We start from the raw sequence: 7066 nt of genomic DNA, 5'->3' as shown, positions 1-7066 counted from the left end.
GAGTAACACAGTGAATGTAGCCCAGTTTTGAACGTTGAACCGCTTACATCTTTGAGTCCATTTAATTTCAACCCATATTGTGAGTCCATCTTATGTCATTTAATTAAGTTTGTTAACCTAACAATTTTAAACGTTAACGGTTAGGTGTCATCTATGGAAAACACATACTATTTGGTTGTGTTTTCTACCATGCTGATCTAAGCACCCATTACGATTGAAGCAACCACACTCTGTCGAGCACCATGGCAGGAGGAGAAAAAGCAGCCCAACCCACCAAGGTCAAAGGATTCACCGGGCAAATAATACGATTGGTGGAGCCCATGATCCCCACTGAAAGAGATATCACCCACCGATGGAAAGTTAGAAGCGCCCAATCCAAGGGGTGAAACAAGAACTACATTATTTTTATAAAAACTAAACAATAAGTAAATTATTTTCTTAAAATTAAATAATGGGTACATCGTAAAAATTTAAATTTGTTAATAATGCATTCAAATTATAGCATTAATGCTCTTATTTTCTTGCCACACAATATATATCAAGACATTTTTCTATTTGTTATTAATATGCATTGAATTTTATAAAATTAATTGTCATGATATAGATTGGTAAAGATCATTTTTAGACAAAAATCATGAGTAAGATCAAAATCTAATTTTAGTCTCTTGATACATTAATCACCTTTATTAATTATATTTTGATGTTTTACGAAACACCTCAATTCGGAATGTCCACCTGGACTTCGAATCCAGCTGTGCTGGTTGACACCATAAAGGTGACGAAGCCATAAAGTGTAGTGATGTGAAAAATGTAAATAAATTTAAACCTAAAAGTGATTGATGCAAGAGTGTGCATGTGACCGAGATTGAACCCAATTCACACGTGATGTCAGAGCATAAGTAAAGTACAGTAAAGGTAGGATAAGAATTATACCATTAAAGGTAGTCTCCTAGCAACATTTGTCTGGAATCGTCGTCGACACAAAAGTTTTGCCACTAAAACCTGGAGGGGCTAAAGTGGGTCTAAAAATAAAGCTTTGTAAAACCTTTCCAAAAATGTGTAACCCCTTGCCGTAAAACAAGTATACTTTCCAAATTTCACTGTTTTAAAAATCCCCGCCTAGGCACTAAGCGGTTGACCATTACCCTGATTAATGCCTAGGCGTTTGAAAATTAAGAAAGTGTGCCTATACCTGCTGAGGCGCCCTCCTAGACCACCTAGGCACCCATCTAGCCCGCCCAGACCTGCTTAGGCACCTGCCTAGGTTGCAACTCACTTGGACAAAAATGGATAAGTTTCATTTTGTATTTTATTTTTTTCAATAAAATGTAAGAGACTTATTGAATACTTAAATGAACACACATTATATGCTTGTTCCCCATGTTTTTTCCTTATATTCCAATACTTCATAATATACATGTCATTTCATTTTGTAGTTTATGATGAAATTATATATATTTTTAAGTATAAAGAAACACTTATTTACACAAAATATAATATATCTACTTAAATCCGCCTAGCCGCCCACCTAGCTGCCTAGGCGTTAAGCCCCAGCTCACCGCCTGACTAGTGTCTAGCGTCTATTAGAACTTTGATTACATATAGTATGAAAACACTTACCATAAACAGCAATATTTCAGAAATACGATAAATTACAATATTTCACCTATAAAACATATAAGGTTTTTTTTTAATTTTATTTTTTATATCACAAATAGTCCCTGAAATTGACCCTCACCATCAAGATGGTTCCTGAAATTGAAAATCAATTAATGTAGTCCTTGAAAGTAGGTATTTCAAATCAATGTGGTTATTCCGTCACAATTTTGTTAAAAATTTCGTTAAGTGTTTATCTAGCATATAAATGGGTCCCACAAGATTTACGGGTTTTTATCACAATGGTCCTTGAAATTGACCCATACCATCAAGATAGTCCCAAAAATTGACCCACACAACCAAGATGGTCTCTAAAATTGAAAATCAATGAATGTAGTCTTTGAAGATAGGTGTCGCAAAATCAATATGATCCTTCCACCACAATTCTGTAAAAAAATTTGTTATGTGCTGATGTGGGTTTAATAATTAATTAAAAAAGTTGTCTAAATACATTTTTGCACAATGATTTTTTTTTCTTATAGTAGGGCCTACTTCGAAGAGAGATCTCTTCCATAAATTCTCTAAGAGAGGGTTTAGAAATAGTTTTCAACCAACAATAGACGCACCTCGGTTATAACCTCATTATCTCAAAGTGGACCTCGCCGTTCTTTGAGTCACCAGACCACCAGGGAAGCGCCGAACAAGCTCTCCAAGATTAAGGTTGTGAGGATGTTCCTAAATGTTAACGATGATGTCCTAGAAGTTGTTATCAATTAGCCAAGTCGTCACCAAAGGTGATCTCGATCTAGGTTCAATTTGGTAAAGGGTGTTGAAGTGTGTAAAGATGGGTGCATTGAGATTTTTTTATAGAAAATAGATAACGAAGGAGGTAGAGGAATGTGAACTAAGATCGGAGGTGATTGCATGAGTGGGTTTTTGGGCTGACAACTTTTTATTAACAATTAAATTATTAAACCTATTTGTACCTTTTAAAAAAAATTTAATTAGACTTGTGTGACCCATTTATTTATCACATCAACACATAACATAATTTTTGACAGAATTGTAACATAATGGCTATATTGATTTGGGACACTTACTTGTAGGACTACATTGATTGACTTTCAATTTTAGGGACCATTTTGATGTCGCTGGTCAATTTTAAGGACTACTTGCGAGAAAAAAGACTTATGAGACCCATTTATGTGCCACATCAGCAATTAACATAACTTTAATAGAATTGTGACGGAATGACCACATTGATTTGCAACACCTATTTTCAAGGACGACAGTGATTGATTTTCAATTTCAGGGACCATCTTGATGGTGAGGGGCAATTTCAAGGACCATTTGTGATAAAAACCCAACATATAACAACTGGTAATCACAATCTTTCACATAAACGAACATTTAATATCGAGTGCTCATTGACATCCAAGTTCATACAAAGATATTTTGACATGAACATAACTGTGTATAATAATGATTTATGCTTTAGTACTACAATCACGTAAAGATTGGCATTATTCGCATCACATACGAGTCCTAATTGCCTATAGTAATTTAGGACATGACTGGCACCCACAATGGATCAAAAGTGAGCATATTGGTGCGGTGTGAAGATACACGTGAAGACTGGCCCTGGCTTAAGCGAGTACTAACATTTAGGGGTGGGCAAACAGGTCCCAGACTTGCGGGTTGGGGTGGGTACATGCGGTTTGGGGTGGGGCGGGTCTATGAAATTAGCGGGGTGGGACGGGTCTAAAAATAAGAAGGAACGGGCCCCCGGCCCGGCCTGTTTGTAGCATGGGATAATGGATTGTGGATTAAAGCGACGCCGTGCCCCTCGACTTACAAGGTAGCTCACCAAATTGGACCAGATTTGGGAGGCCCCTAAGAAGGTCTCTGGAACCATCAAATCATTTAATTAAATCCAACTTTCCAGCATTCTCCCATTTTCCATTTATTCACACTTGAGAGCTTGCGTCGAGTTCTCGACAGCAGTCATCTAAACCATCATCTCACGACCACCACGACTGCAATGCTCTTGAGCTCCTGCTAAAATCGTTGGAACATCAAATCTCGGCTGTTGACCACCCAATATGGTCCGACTCAGGCGATTTTGCGGCATTCTTGACTCGATCAACTACCTCATCGCCACGACCTAGGACTGGGATAAACTCTTATGGTCGTCGACTAGTTCGTCGCTGTTGCGTATGTGGGTTTCTTATGGAGCAGGTCACTCTTCCTTTCCTTGACTTGTCTTATCCTCTCTCCTTGACTCGTCTTTTCTGGGTTTTTTTTATGGTTCTGATTTTCTGTTGGTTGGGTTTTTTTTATGGTTCTGATTTGTCGTCTTCTCTTCTCTCCCAAACGACTAAAGAAGACGACTTGAATGGTCCAAGTTGCATCTGGGTTGTAACGGAGGAAACGGGCTCGATGACTGAGGAAGACGACTTGAATGACGTCGTCCCTTTCTATGTTGATGAAAAGAAAAAAAATGTAACAAGAACCGTGGACCCACCCCGAACCGGGCCGTTTAAAACGGGCTAGGTTAGGTTCGGTTCTAAAAATCTAAAGCTCCCTACCCGGCTTGGCCAGCCTCATTACATTTTAAAATGGGTAGGTCTGGTTCCTTCAAATTTGGGCCCGGTTCGTGCCCAACCTTAACATCAGCGTACCATGCACGATGAGCTGTAAATATAAATATGATCATGTAACTGTAAATCAATAATTTGATAATTCTAATCAATGAAATACTATTCATGATCGTAAATACAATTAAGGCATCTCCTAATAATACGCATACCTATGTATCCTATAGGATGCAAAATAATTTCATAAATTCCGTCAATGTGCTAATTCTTATAAACGTTAATCTAATCTAGGCGTGACGTAGAAAATTCTTTATTAAATATATAAATGGAAACTAAATTAAAATATAATATTTCAAAGTAAATGTGACGACCTGTCCCTAATTTTCTATGTAATTCTATCCCCGAGTGTGTAAATTGATATTTATACCCTTGTTAGCAAAGTGACGTGGAAGTACTTATTTGGCTTTTAATCATTTTTCTTGTTATTGTAATTAAATAGTACTCGTTACAAACGCGTGCAGACTTGTAACGAAAAAGTTACGCTTATTTAAAGTGCAACAACGGGTAAAATTGTACACGCGTGTGCAAATTATCTAGTGTTGGAAACACTATTCTAGAGATTTTATAGATTTCTTGTAATTTTATATTGCATGAAATTTGATCCCTTTCCTTTTTAAAATTTAGATCTGAGACCTGTTTTCACCCACCAATCAGTCACTCTCCTTAATTCTTTCACCCAATCAGATTTTTCTTTTCTTCAGCCAATCAGAAAGCCTTCTCTATCTCTCTCATCTTCTTCTTCTCTCTCTATCCCGAGCCCCTCTCTCTTCTCTGCACACACATACACCACCACCAAACTTCACAGGTTGAGCATAAAATTACCACCATCTTGTTCCTCTTGTTCCCACGAACACATCTTAGCAACTGATCACGAAATGGACGAGTTTTGAGTGTTCAACTCAGAGCAACTCGGAAACTCTGACTTAGGGGTGATTTCGAGGCCACTAGCCTAGTTTTGAAGTGGGTTGACGAGGAAAACCACGGGTTTGAGACAACAAAAGTAAGGCCAAGAGTCTTGAGTCCATTTTCATTGTTTTCTCGTCCATTTTTAGACTTTTGGAAGGTACAACCTTATTCTCCTCTTCCTGAGCTTCATTTCCATGTAAAGTTTGTCAAAAATGGTTGAGAAATGAAAAAGATATGAAGGTTTGAAATTTTTCCAGAATTCGGCCTAATTCTCCATTTTCCGACGAACTAGACTGCGGCACCGGAGGCGGTGGACGACAATGACAGCAGCGGAGTTCCACCGGGGAAGAAGACAAAATATTAACGAAATATTTTGATGCCGTTAGGGTTGATGGAATATTCCGTTAAATCTGACAGAATATTCCTCTGTCAGTCTATCAAACGTGTTAGGCGCATGGCCTATGCGTGTGGCTGTGACCTGGTGGCGCATGGCGGCGCGTGAGGGCTCGTTCGGCCACCAGCCTGCGTGTGCTTGACGTGTACTAGTCTGCGACGTCGAGTAGAACATTTTCGTATATTTAAACCTTTCATTTGAGCAAGCTATGGTGAAATTTACCTAGTGTTTAGTATATGTCATATTAAATTAATTATTATTAGTTGTTTCACACTTGGGTGAGACTTATCCCGAGGACATATGAGGTTAAGCAAGGCTAAAAGGCTATGATCCATCGACGTATCAGTGAATGGGCATTTGTTTTCGTGTATATATATATGTATATGTATATACTTTATAGTTTCCGCAAATGCTTTTGAATTGATTTATGCATATCATGCCATGATTAAATAACGTTATAAGAAATGTTGTACTGTTGTGAAATGCTAAAATAATCCTACGAGATGTGTTGGTAAGTTTATTATGTTAACTAGAATTATTGAATCGTTATGGCATGCTTATACTTATGTAGTATGCTCATCATTGATGCACCCCGGTGTTAGTGCTTACCCAGGGCCAGGGCCAGTCTTTCACGTGTATGTTCACATCTTGCACTGCACGCTCGCCTTGGATCCAAGTAGGTGCTAGTCATGTCGTACAGGTTGCAATAGGCAACTCCGACTCGTATGTGGTCGCAAATAGCACCAATTCACGTGATTGTAGCACTAGAGCGTGTATTATGATTACACCCAGTCTTGTCGTACATGTTGCATTAGGCAACTCTGACTTGTGTGCTAGCATAAATTGATGAGCATCAGTCCAGTCGTACAGGTTGCATTAGGCGGCTCTAACTTATGTGCTAGAATAGATCGATGAACATCTGATTTTATTATGCTACTGTTGAGATATTGTGATTGACATATTTATGGAATTATTGTTGATTTGCATTTGATTTCATACTTATACATAGTATGATTTTCTAGAAACTATACATGTTTGATTTTCTAGAAACTATACATGTTCTACAGCGAGGGGTTAGTATGTTTAGAAAATAAAAATGTTTTATAAACCTTTGTTTTTGCCCACTCACCCTTCTATTTTTTGCCCCTCTAGGTCCTAGTTAGCTGATTTATTATGTGGCGTACAAGGAATATTCGATGGTTCTGACATATCCATAAATAATGTAGGGACTTTTCCCAGTTGTGTATTAAGTACTTAACTAGTTTCGACTGCACATTCTTTTGTCATTTATGCTTTGAATACTTGTATTGTATGGGTACTACCCACCACTACGCACTTACGTTATTAGTTTAAATAAGTTCTAGTTTCGATTTTAATTTATTCACATTTTCACATTACTTACACTTTTGGTTATGTCACCTTCGGGTAACGGCCAACATGCCTCGACTCTAGTCGGGGTGTGTCAGTAAAGACCTACTTATAGTTATTTGCGATGTCACATCCGTTCGAGCTA

This window comes from Pyrus communis, chromosome 2, assembly GCF_041283825.1.
Source record: "Pyrus communis isolate YQ-2024b chromosome 2, ASM4128382v1, whole genome shotgun sequence".
Classification (NCBI taxonomy): domain Eukaryota; kingdom Viridiplantae; phylum Streptophyta; class Magnoliopsida; order Rosales; family Rosaceae; genus Pyrus; species Pyrus communis.
The sequence above is the reverse complement of the archived record's forward strand: the minus strand, read 5'-3'. Positions refer to the sequence as shown.